Raw genomic sequence first — 13,496 nt, 5'->3', positions numbered from 1 at the left:
AATTCTCTTCCAGGCACTGGTGCTCCAGGCTGGGGAGCCCAGTGTGCAGCTGGGACCCCTCGCTCCTCAGGGGGACCTTCACAACCAAGCTATCCCTTCTGATTCTCAACCACCACACATGGGGATGGGATGAGCCCTTTCTGAATCCCTGCCCCTCCTACCAGTCTTGATGTGGCTTCTTTTCTATATCCTTAGTTATAGGGTCACTGTTCAGCTAGACTTAAGGCAATTCTCATTGATGGTTGTTCTGTTCATTAGTTGTAATTTTGATGTGGTCATGAAAGGAAACAAGCACAGCATTTACCTACTCTACCATCTTGACCAAAAGTCAAGAAATACAACATTTAATCCAATATTCTTCTGGATGTCTTTTGCCCCCAGCCAGACTAATATTCAACTAATATGTGACCCCAAAATGGGCAATTATGCAATGTCTGGTAATTTCAGAGAATTGAGAGAACAAGAACAATATGAATTGCAATCTAAAGATAAAACTGCTGCAAGTGGAATTAGCCACTACTATCAAATATTGCCCCAAAGAACCAAATGCCAGGGAGGAAGGAGAAGGGCCACATTGGGCGTCGGGTCCCATGCTGCCCCTGGTGACCATCTTGCTGCAACCGTGTCAGGTAGTGGGGAGCCATAATATTGTGACTTGGTGAGCCCTACTCCATGAGGGTTGACTGGGAATACTAAAAGAACTACATGGGAACAGACAAAATCATACTAAGGGAAACTATGAGGCAAACATAAAGTCAGGCCAAATAGCCATCATCTGGTAAACCAAGGCTCTCAAGGTAAATATATTTACACATTCCAACCTTCTGGAGAGCTAAGGATGAACAATACCAGCTTGGGAATGGCTTGACCACCACAGCCCTGACTGACAAGTATAGTCATTAGAGATTTGTACAAAACAGAAGGTTCAGGATTCCTGGAATATGTTAGCCTAAAAACAGTATAAAAAGCAGCAGGTCTATGCCCCTGGCCTTTTCTTACTCTGTGTACACAACTGAGAATAATGAACTTCAGGTTGCATCCATAAGGAACAAGGATGTACCAGGTAGCCAGGCCTAATCACATTGACCATAACCTATGTCCTGGGAACATCTTGTTTGCTGGTTCCATATTAAACAATGAAAAAAGTCAAAAGAAGGGAAGAAGAAAGGAAGAAAGACGGGGGAAGGGAAGGAGAGAGAAAGAAACCTCATCTGGGACCTGGCATTTAGGTGCTTATACTGTGTGCTGCACAATGCAAGGGGGGCACCATTCACATAGATTCCAGTACTGATGGCACTTCCTGGAACTGTGCACTGCCTGGGCCCTGACCTCAGGTGAGTCCAAAGAGGTCCTGACTGAAGTCCATAAACTCATCAATAGAGATGGCCTGCCTGGCTCAATGTAGGTGAGAGTCCATGTGACCAACCTTGAATTAAGGCTGAGTATAGAAGGGAAAGAGGTCGAAAGAGGCTGTGAGGTTTGGAGAAAGAAAGAAGGGTTCCAGGGACTGAAGATCCATAGGACATCCAAGAATAGGGGTGGTGAGGGTGTAAGAGAGCAGGAACAACTTTGTCATTTTCCTCAAAACTGATATTCAGACTTAATTCTTATGCACACAAAACCCCAGCTATATGACGTTGGGTAAGTTACTTAATCTCTCCAGACTTGTTTGCTCTTCCATAAAATATCCACCTCACAGGGTGGTTGTGAGGATTAAAGCAGATAAGATGCGTGAAGCCCTTGCCAGGGCCTGGCACTGGGTTGGCACTCAGCAAATACTGATTTCCTCCCAACCTCTCTTACCTGGGCCTCAGATTTATTGAGCTTGTCTGTAAACCTGTTCTGAACAAATGTAGAACTACAATGAGAAAGGCTAGAAGAGATGAGCAGTGGGGTAGACGTAATAAGGCTATATGAACATGGAAAGGAGAAGCAAGGTGTGCTGGCTGCCTAAGCTTCACCCAGTGTTGCCCAGAGGGTTACTCTGCACTCCCTTCAAGCCACTTCCCCAGCACTTGCTTTCCTATGATTTTTAAGATCTCCCAAATTAGGTCTGCCCTGTGGGTGCTCCGCTTTCCCAACGCCCACTTTTTCCTAGGGATTTGACTTCTGTCCCTACCACCCCACTGGGGCTACACTCTCAAAGGTCACGTTTAAGAACCTCTTAAACTCTCAGTCCTGCTACCTGAATCTAGTGCCCTATGCAGGGCTTGGCTCATCAATCTCAATAAATCTTTGTGAAATCAAACTCTCTTTCTTCTCTGGTGGTCACCACTTCAACTAGGTGATCAAACTTAGCACGAGTAATAGTGGGATAGTAGCAGTGGCATAGTTACACAACTCTGGGACTACTAAGCAACATAGAGCTGTACACTTAAAATGGGCAAATTGTATGGCGTGTGAATTATATCTTAATAAGAAGTAAAAAAAAAATAAATTAATTAAATAAATAATAGTGGGAACAACCTGACCCTAGAGGTTTCCTGATGTGATGTCTTGTAAAATATACATCATTGCCTGGGAGGTATTCCTGCCAAAAATGGTTAACCTGAATCAAATCAAGCCTTTTGACCTCACTTCAGTTTACAGGCTGTATAGGGAATAGAAAAAATAATGCTAAGATACACTACTTCAAATAGAAATCTTCAAATAGAAAATGTGGACTATTTAATGTCATTAAAAAGAAAGTGAGAGAATTGTTCTAGAGTTAGAGAGATAATGACCCCATACAATATGTGAAACCTGAATGGACTCCGGCTTAAGAAAAGCAACTGTAAAAACATTTAAGGGCACAATTAGGGAAATTTGAATATGAACTGAATATTAGGGGGTTATTATTAATTTTCCTAGGTGTAATAAAGGCATTATTTTAACGTAGTAAGCTGAATTTATTCTTAGAGATGCTTGCTGAAATATTTGGGGTCAAATGTCATGATGTCTACAACTCTCAAGTGTTTCTGAAACACACACATACAGATATAGGTAAAGCAAATATGACCAAGAGTTAATGAACTGAAGTGGTGGGTATGTGGGTTTAGTTGTACTATCTTTTCAACTTTTCTTCATGCTTGAAATATTATAATAGAAAGATGAAAAAAACATGTTCCTTCATTTTTTCCTTTCCATGTTCACTGCCACCACACTAAACAGCTCATTGTCTTTGAGTAATATAATCACATACTCACCCTTCTCTAGAGTACTTTGCCTCGTCTCACTGAACAGCAAGTCCTCCAGGCCTTTGCCATATTGCTATTGTCTATTCACCATCAGTCTTTCCTACATGTCAGTGAGCTTCTAGAGGGCAGGGACCATATCACGTCACCTGTGGGTCCCCACAGCACAGAGCCTGACAGTGTAAGTGATCCATAAGCCTCAAATACATGAAAGATTGTATGAGTGAATGAATGGGTGAATGGACAGATAAACAAAAAAGCGGACAAAGGACTGAACAGGTCTGCTAGCATTCAGGCCCCACTGCATCTATCTACCTTACACTGCACTGCCTGAAGAGTCTGCTGAGGCAGAGGTCTCATAGCACATCTCTCTGCTCAGCACACCCCAACAGCTTCTCACAGCCCAATGATTTAAGCAGCCTTACCTTCCCACTGTAACTTCTATATGACCCAGTCACATTTGACTACTTGTGTTCTTTGGAAAAACTCTATGCTTTTTCTTTCAATGTTTCCTTTACCCTTCTCTCCTGTCCTCTCTCTCGTTTCTCAGGGCCCCTCCCAAAAGCCATTTCATCCAAAAACCTTTCAGATTCCAACAAACAGAAAGAATAGTCCCTCATCCCCCACTCCCCAAACCACTTTGATTGTAAAATGGTATATATTTTTAAGTTTTATCTTAGCTGCTAACAACAGAATTCTTTAAAAGGTATTTAACATTTATGTTTTAGAAAAATATGTTCATAAGTTTGGTTACTTGGGTTTCCTAGGCATTCCAAACAATAGCCATGAAAGTAATGTACTTATTTTTTCTCAAGCTCATCAAACTTCTAATAAATCAGACTGACATTTCTTTCCAACAAAACCATCCTAAACACTTAAATTCCTTTTCCAGACCTTAAATCTTAATTTAAAGATTCCATAAATCAAATTACCTTAAAAGTCTGAACACCGATTACAAAAGTAATCAGATTCTTAAACCTATTTCAAAATACAAATCTATTGTCATTCAACTTTTTACAAATTCCAAAATAAATTATAAGACTAATATCAAATCATCTTAAGTGTTTCAAGTTAATATCACAAGTATAATATGTCAGTCTCTAACATAACATTCTCCTAAATATTTCAAATGCATTAGAAGTAATACATATAAATTACCATGATGATTTCAAATTTTATTTCTAAACCTAACAGAAAGTAGTAATAAAATAATGGATTTCCTGTACTTTTTTCTTATCTCTATGCTTATTTCGATACCTTCAGAGTAGTATATACTCACCATACTAAGTAGATGAGAATTATCATCTCAGCAGCTGGGGTTACTGAGTCCAAAATTTGGCACTGAAATGGGTTAAAGATTCCAGTGATAGTCAGGGGTTCTGAATTATGACAGAACAGCTGGGTCTGCTTCCAGGGCAATCTTCCCTGAGCCGCATAAAATTAAGGTGAGGATTTTCTTAGAGTCTTACAGTAATGGACCATTTTAAGTCCATGCCTTTTCTTTGCAAATCAATGCCTCACATTTTAAAGGTAACCTCTTAGATAACTGCCTAATTTGAATTTTTCCCATTTGCTATGAAAAATTCCAAACATACAGAAAAGTTGAAAAATTGTACAGTCAGCCCTGTATTTAGATTCTACCATTTAGATTCTACAATTAACATTTTGTGGTATTTGCTTTGTCACATATCTGGCATTTTATGCATTCTTTTATCTATCCATCAATCCACCTTATTTTCTGTGCATTTTAAAGTGGCAGACATCAATATACTTAGCACTTCAGCCTACATAGTATTAACTAGAATTCAATGTCATATTATTTTTAGGTAAAATTTACAATTAAATATACAAAATTTTAATGTACTTTTGGATAAATTTTGACAAACATATATACCTGTGTAGCCTAAACCCCTAGAAGATATAAAACACTACCATTACTCTAGAAAGTTTCTTCATGCCTAAGGTGGCCAGGTTTACAAAGAAAAACAATGGAATGCCCAGTTAAATATGAATTTCGGATAAAGAATGGATACATTTTTGGTATAAGTATTCCCCAACTACTACATGGGAAATACTTATACCAAAAATATATCCATTCTTTATCCGAAATTCAAATTTAACTGGGCATCCTGTATTTTGTCTGGCAATTCTATTCATACTCCTTCCCAGTCAGTCATGGATCCCTATCCCCTAGATGCAACCACTGGTCTGATTTTTTTTTTTTTTGCCACCATAAATTAGTTTTACCTGATATTTAACCATCCAAGTTTATAAATTAGAGTCATAAAGTATGTGCTCTTTTGTGTAAGACTTCTTTCACCAACATAGCATTTTTTAAATTTATTCATGCTATTGTCTCTAACAATAGTTTGAAACACTTTACAAATATACTACATTTTATGCCTTCTCCTATTCACTTATACCAAACTACTATTTCTAGTTTGGCACTACTATAAGTAGAGCTTCTATGAGCATTTTTATACAAGTCTGTTCGTGGACATAGGTTTTTTATTTCTCTTAGGTAAACATCTAAGATGAAATAGCTCAGTTATAAGGTAGATGTATGTTTAGTTTTCTAAGTTGCATTTCCCTAATGAATAATGATGATAAGCATTTTTATGGGCTTATTGCCTATCTATACATATTAATTTGTAAAGTGGTTATTGAAATGTTTTGCCTATTTTTAAAATTTTGAGTTGTCCTTTTACTATTAAGTCCTTTATATATTCTGGATATCACATCTTTGTCAGATATATGTCTTGCAAAATATCTTTCCCTATCTCTTTTTACTTTCTTCAGTATCTGATGAACAGAATTTTTATGAAGCTTAATTTATTATTTATTCTTTATTATTCTTTTATGTTATTACATTCTGTGTCCTAATAAACCTTTATCCATGCCCAAGTCACAAAGATATTCTCCTGTGTTTTCTTCTAGAAGCTTTAGAGTTTCGCTTTTATGTTTAGATCTGTAATTCATCCTGAATTAATTTTCGGTTATGATGAAAGACAGGGCTAGAATTTCACTTTTTTTCTGTAGGGATACCCAGTTGTTCCAGTTCCACTTGTTAAAAAGACCTTCCTTTTCCCATTGGGCTGCTTTGGCATCTTGTCAAAAACCAAGTGCCTATATAAGTATGCATCTATTTCTGGGCTATTTATTCCACTGATTTATTTGTTGGTCCTTATGTCAGTACCATCAAATATAGTTTTGATTACTGTAGCTTTAGAAGTCTTAAAATCCAGTAGTATAAGTTCCCTAATTTTTATTTTTTTCCTGGATTGCTTGGATAGTCTCAATCCTTTGAGTTTCCACATAAATTTTAGAATCAGCTTGTCGATTCCTATGAAAAAACCTGGTGGGATTTTGATTGAGAAACATACTACAAATGTTTTCACACTTTGCTTTCTTCTCAGTGACCACCATTCTCTAGCCATTCTGCTGACAAGCATTTTCATATAGTTCTACACCCCTCACCAAATCTCTCTCTCAAACTAGAATCACTTCTAAACCTCTGATTCTTTTGATTCATCTTGTTTAATTTCAATGTTATTTCTGTTTCACAATCTACAATCCTTCCCTCTCTTCCTTCAAATATCAGTGTTCCCTTTTTTAAAATATAACTTTAATCATTATTTCTAGGTGTAATGATTCCCTACTCTGGTTTCACGTGAGAGAAAGAACCCCAGTCTAATAGTTCAGAACAGTTATCCTCTTTACTGAGCTCACCACCTGGCTTGCTCTCTTTCTCTACCCTGGGCTCTGCCACTGACTGTGTGACCTTATACAAGTGATTTACTCCATCAGGGATTCAGCTTACCTATCATTAAGTGAAAAGATTAGACTAAATCTATGTTGTGGTTTGTGGTGGTGGTGGTAAATGTTTTATTTTGTTAATACCAAAACTCCTTTAAGAATCTGAAGAAATTTGTGAGCTCTCTTTTCAAGGAAAAGCAAATTCACAAAAAGCATTTTGCAAATCATTTCTGAGTGTTTACAAACTTCATAGAGCCTATCTATGTACTTCAGCTTAACAATCCCTGGACTAAATGCTTTTTTCTTCCAATAGCTCTCTCTGGCTCTAATACTAATTTCTCTTAGAAATAGAAATAGGAAAGTAGCAATTTCCAACCCTACTAAGAACATAACTCTGAAAAAAATGGTGTTGATAATGGATAGACTGTCCAGACAGAAAATCAGCAAGGAAACATCAGAATGGATCCGCATGTTAAACAAATGGACTTAATGGACATATACAGAAATTTCCATCTAACAGTAGAATACACATTTTACAATGTGTGTGTGTGTGTGTGTGTGTGTGTGTGTGTGTGTGTGTGTGTCTGAGTATGTTTTAAGCTGTGTTATTACAGAAGAGTCAAAAAATTTTTTAAATTTTAAGGTCCTCCCAAGTGCACATGGAACATTCTCCTGGAAAGATCATATGATAGGTCACAAAACAAATCTTAATAAATTTAAGAAGATTAAAATCATATCAACTATCTTTTCTGACCACAATGGTATGAAACTAGAAATCAACAAGAAGAAAAAAGTGAGAAGATCTACAAATATGTAGAAACTAAACAACACACTTCTAAACAACCAATGAGTTGGAGAAGAAATCAAAAGAGAAATATAAAGATTATGTCAAAACAAATGAAAATGGAAATACAGCATATTAAATCTTATGGGTTGTTTTCATACGAACTGGGGCAGCACAAGAAGACAAGAGCAACCTTAAAGGATCTTCCACAGGCTGAGATGATACAATTTCAACAATAAAAAGGAAATAATTATTATATTTCACTGAAAAAATTCTGAGAAAAAATTATGAGCCTATAAGGATAGCTAAAGGAAAAAAACATAAAGTGTACTAGAAATAAAATTTCAACTCATGAAATGAATGATTATATAAAATATATTAATGATAATCATGTTATTCTCTTTATCATCTTAATATTATGTTAATTTTTATTGGAATTGTTTATTATACCAAGAAATTTTTAAATACATTTGTGTGCAGTCATGTGCCCCATAACAATTTCTCAGTCAACCACAGACCACATATACGATGGTGGTCCCATAAGATTATAACGGAGCTGAAAAAGTCCTAGTGATGTCACAGCCATCATAATGTCATAACACAGTGCATTAGTTGTTAACATAGAATGATATAAAGAAATATTTTTGTACAGCTGTACAATGTGTGTGTTTTAAGCTGTTATCATAAAGTCAAACAATTTTTTAAATTTTAAAGTCTATAAAGTAAAAAAGTTACAGTAAGCTAACTTATTATTCAAGAAAATTTTTAAATAAATTTAGTGTAGCCTAAGTGTATAGTGTTTATAAAGTCTACAGTAGTGTACACTAGTGTCCTAGACCTTCACATTCACTCACCACTCGCTCATTAACTCGTCCAGAACTTCCAGTCCCGCAAGCTCCATTCATGGTAAGTGTCCTCTACAGGTATACCAGTTTTTATCTTTTATACAGTATTCTTACTGTATCTTTTCTGTGTTTAGATACACAAATACCATTGTGTTACAGTTGCCTACAGTATTCAGTACAGTAACATGCTATGTAGATTTGCCGTCTAGGAGCCTTATAGCCTAGGTATGTAATAGGCCAACGCATCTAGGTTCAATGTTTGCACTACAAAATCGCCTAACAACACATTTCTCAGAATATACCTATCATTAAGCGACACAAGACTGTATTCATTTAAAACTATCAAAATTTATACTTAGAAGGGTAATTGGCCCATTGACCATGAGGCAGATATTGACCAATGACTTTAGAATGAAAGTTGATAAAAGAGAAAAAGTGAATATTAGAAGGGTATGGAATCCAATCAAGCAGTGAAGTAATTAGTTAAAATCTGGATGGAGAGGTTCATTACCTCATCAATACAAATCAGGAGGGCAAAAGAGAGTCTGTTATAAAACAGTTGGATGGTCCAAATTTCAAGGAAAAAACTTTGGCTTAAAAGGCCCATTACAACAAGAAAGATTTCAGTTTGTTTATCAGTTTGCTTTTGCTGCATTAAAAAACACACCAAACTTAGTAGCTTAAGCTTTCTCTCCATTCTTGGGTTTATTGAACAGCTCTTCTGCTCTGGCCTGGTTCCAGCTGGTGCTGAATGGTCAATGTCAGGTGTTTAGAAGGTTGATTGGTCTAGGGGGCCTCAACTGAGATGGCTTACGTCTGCTCCACATGGTCTTTCACCCTCCAGTAGGTCAGCCCGGGCTTCCTCACATGGAAGTCTATAGATTCTAAAGACAGTACGAGAGAATAAGTCCCAATGTGTCACGTTTGCTACTGTGGCACTGGCCAAAGCAATTCAACGACCAAGCTCAGAGTCATTGTGAGAGAAGATTACTCAGAGAGCATTACTGCACCATTATTGCCATTACTGTAATATCCTACTACCATTTGGTAGTAGTTAACTTATTAGATTTGCAAGTGTTGCTCAAATGCCTAGAAATATTTTATTTGTTAGATTTATAAGTCTACCCAATCAGCATTTGAAATGTTTGAGAGAAGCAGACACATAAAATTTGGATTGGGGTTTGAAATGTCTAACAAAATTTGATCAAGTTGCAAGTAATGTTAAATGTTTAAAGATAATTTAATCTTAAATTTATGAGTTAATTGCACATGACTCAAAGAACAAGTGATTGTTCTTATTGTATATAAATATTACTAGATTAATAAATGGACTAGCAAGATTTATAAATTGAATTTAAAAGCTTGAGAAAAACTAGGATTTAAATTTTGCAACTCAATGTAAGTGAATAATAATTAAAACACCAATTATTCTAAATAATTTTTCCACAAACGGAAACTCTCTCCAGCTTGAATAAACTTCAGTTGACATATTTATTCAATTGCTATTCAAAACACATTTATCGATTGCCTGCTATGAGACAGGTGCTAGTCTAGATACGAGGAATATAGTAGAAAATGACTCCCAGTCTCTTTCTTCATTGAGATTATACACTAGTGGAGGATATAGGGAGATGATGGAGAGACAAATGCCAGTCAATCAGAGACCAGTTCCTTATTTCCTGATTCTAATCCCATCTAATCTATGGCAAAGGACACTCTGTCTCCTCTCTCACTGTGCAGGAATAGAAGCAGTGGCCAGTTCCCTTTTTCCATTGTCAAAGACAACACTAAGTTCTCCAATTTCTTCCTACCTGACTCCAGTTTTTGAACCCAGCTCCTCTCACAATCAATCAATGAATCTACAAATGTTTATTGAGCATCTGTTATTTCTGTCAGGGCAGAGAAGAAGGGAAGAGAAAAGTAAGAACAAGAGAACATGCAGTCCACTGGTGATGTACACTCAGCAAGTATTTACTCAACACATCACACCCAGCTAAGCACTGAAGGATGAGAGGAACACAGTGGTGAGGAAGCCAGGATACCTGCCATTAAGGAGGACCAATCTGCAGCAAGGCAAGACCATAGTTCATTCCATCAAAGACACCTATTTGTTTACATTTTTTAAAAATTTTAATTGGACTTTATCTTACAATAGTGATACTATCCAGTTTTCAACTGGATGAAATACAGTAACTGTAGCACAAAGCAGTATCATGCCCCGAGAGGTGTGTAGAGCATATGGCAATTAGAACAGTGGTCCAAAGTCAGGCTGCACATTAGAATCAACTGGAAAACATAAAAAAAAAAAACCCTTATGCTCAAATTCCACCCCACACCAACCAGAATCAGTACAGAGAGGGTGGGGCTAGGCATGGCATTTTTTTAACCACTCTATGTCATTCTAATATGTAAGCAGGATTTAGAACCAGGATGGCAATGTTAAACTAGGGCACACATTCTCCTGAGGTTATAAGACTTTCCCAGGGACACACCTACATGGATACTTTAAGCCAGGGATCAGCAAACTAGGGCCTATGGCCCAAATCTGGCCTGCTGCCTGTTTTTTACTTCCTCTGGAGCTAAGGTGGTTTTTACATTTTTAAATGGCTGAGGAGAAATGTATTCATCAATGAAGTTCTATTGGAACATAGTCACACTCCTCTGTTTATACATTGTGCATAGCTGATTTTGCACTACAAGGGCAAAGTTAAATAGCTGAGACAGAGGCCACATGAATGGCAAAGCCTAAAATATTTACTATCTGACCCTTTACAGAAAAAGTTAGCTGACCCCAAAGCAAAAGATTTGTAACAGAGTTCCAGAACCTCAACATCTCTGTGTCCTCTAACAAGAACTTACCTGCCTGGGAAGTGCCAGCTGTCAAAGGGTTAGGTGTGGGTAGAGTGTCTTCTCCTTTCCCACATCTTCTTCACATTTACCCTTCTTCCACTTTCAAAAGAAAGACAGGCCTTCCACCAGCCTTGGAGGCATAAAAACCTCCTAGGCACTAAAAACAACAACAAAAAACAAACAATAAAAACAAAAACAAAACCAACCCCAAACACTGTTCTAAGAGAACTCTGATGACAATTTTTCTTTCCAAGTCAGATGAGTTCCTTTCCAAAACAGAAGGACCCAATCAAGTTTTCAACTGCCAAATCATTTAAAATATTTGGTGATAGATGGCTATGTGATTTTTCACATATAATTCACAAGGGGTTTAAAGAAATGAATAACACTGTTATGACAAAACTAGTGGCAGAATTATTTAAGGAAACAAGGTTTTTGAAGGCTTGCATCTAAAATATTTAAAATGATGAATGCAGTATCATTCTATGAATAAGCAGTATTAGTCCAGTTATATGAACTCATCTAATAAGAAGTGAATTTCAAATAAATTTATGTTTAATAATTACTTATCAAAACTTTTGTCTTTATTTTGATCAACTATGCACTAATAATTGTAATTATGAAATGAGGACCTCAATTTCTTACTGGCTATTGGGCAGAGGGCTTTCTTAGCTCTTGGCCACTTGGGCCTGTCCTCAGGGAAGCCACAGCAACCCAGAAAGAGGCTGGGCAACCAGAGGTCTGGGCTTTTTTGTAACCTAGTCTTGTAAGTGATATCCCATCATTTTGTCTTATTCTATTCATATTCTATTGTTGGAAACCAGTCACCAGGCCCAGCCCACAGCAAGGTGAGGGAGACACAAAAAGATGTGACTACTATCAAAAGGTGGCACCATGGGAGCCATCTTAGAAGCTGCCTGCTACGAAGGTCAGATTTTAATAACAATTAAATCCTCTACATCTATTTAAACTGAAGATGAAAAATTTAGATGTCGTTTTAAAGATGTATTAGTGGATGCAGAGTTTTCCAAGATTCTTTTGGAAATAAACAAGTAAAGATGTTTGAAGACCACGGAGCTTCAGGCCTAATGCAGCAGAGTCCTGCGAGGTAGGATTGAGGGACTAACGGAGACGGTCGCCAGGACTGGGTGCTTTGAACAGTGAGAAAATTCACCGCTCTGATCCAGGTGGATGGAAAGTACAGGGAGAAGCTGAGTCTAGATTCCAAAAGCGTCAAAGGTCAGGCAAAGGCTTTTAGACTTGATAGGGAAGGAAATACGGCGGTGGGTTTAGAATGGAGGAAGGAAGGGGATAAAAATGCAGTTTTCGAAACGCAAATATGTCTGGAGCGTGTAGAATGAAACGGGAGGGCGAGGCTGGAAGCCACGATCCGGGCAGAAGGGAGTGGCGGGAACCCAGGAGAGAGGGCAGCGTCGGACTCCAGACGGAGAGGAGAGGATGCTGTCGGCCCACGTTCTGAGAGATCAATCATTACAACCGGAGACTAACAGATATAAGGAGCCGAGGACAGTCTTTCAGCAGACTGGGAGTAAGTCTCTTGGGAAACACGGCACTCTCGGCTCTGTGGGACACAGAATGGTCCCGGGCCAGGTGCCTGGCCCCCAGGGATCCCATCTCCCCGAGTGCGCATCACATGTGCGGGAAATGACCGCTCCCACCTCCTCCCCGCAGCCTGACAGAGGAACGTGCCGATCCGAGCCGCCCTTGCCTTCTGGAAGATGAGAAAGGAAAGCCAAAGAAAGCAGAGCAAAAAAGAGAAACAGTTTAAAGCGGGGTGGGAGTAAAGAGGGACAGGGACTCAGAAGACGGACTTTCTTTGAGACTCGAGTTGGGGCCTAATGTCAACGCAGAGAAGTCGGACGCGGGGAAACAGCAAAGGAGAAAAAGACGAAAACCAAACCTTCTTCTGGAGTGCGGGAAAGAGCGGGACGACACGTGGAGTGGGCTGGAGAGGGCCGAGCTGACCATCAGCGCGCAGTGGGCGGTGCGGGCCGGGCCGCGAGGAGGAGCGCGGGGAGGGTGCGCACCTGGGCCGCGTGGCCCGGGGAGGGCGGGCGGAGGGGTGCG

General features: G+C 38.4%; 1 protein-coding gene across 4 annotated transcripts in view; it reads right to left on the bottom strand.

Annotated features, from left to right (window-relative positions):
* The window catches only part of LOC105297250, a 33,633-nt gene extending 20,138 nt beyond the window's left edge, over positions 1–13,495 (bottom strand). The window contains exons 1-3 of one of the 4 annotated variants that reach the window (XR_896337.2): positions 13,330–13,482; positions 11,418–11,565; positions 8,887–9,442 (exon numbers count right to left, since the gene is read on the bottom strand). The gene's annotated coding sequence lies outside the window, so the exon portion shown is untranslated. Of the gene's footprint in view, positions 1–8,886; positions 9,443–10,375; positions 10,448–10,669; positions 10,845–11,417; positions 11,566–13,329 lie in introns of those variants that run through there. The other 3 variants (XR_002782192.1, XR_896338.2, XM_011367804.2) reach the window with 3 other exon arrangements.
* Position 13,496: the final 1 nt, after the last annotated feature.

This window comes from Pteropus vampyrus, unplaced genomic scaffold (genome assembly GCF_000151845.1).
Source record: "Pteropus vampyrus isolate Shadow unplaced genomic scaffold, Pvam_2.0 Scaffold137, whole genome shotgun sequence".
Taxonomy (NCBI): domain Eukaryota; kingdom Metazoa; phylum Chordata; class Mammalia; order Chiroptera; family Pteropodidae; genus Pteropus; species Pteropus vampyrus.
The sequence above is the reverse complement of the archived record's forward strand: the minus strand, read 5'-3'. Positions and strand labels throughout refer to the sequence as shown.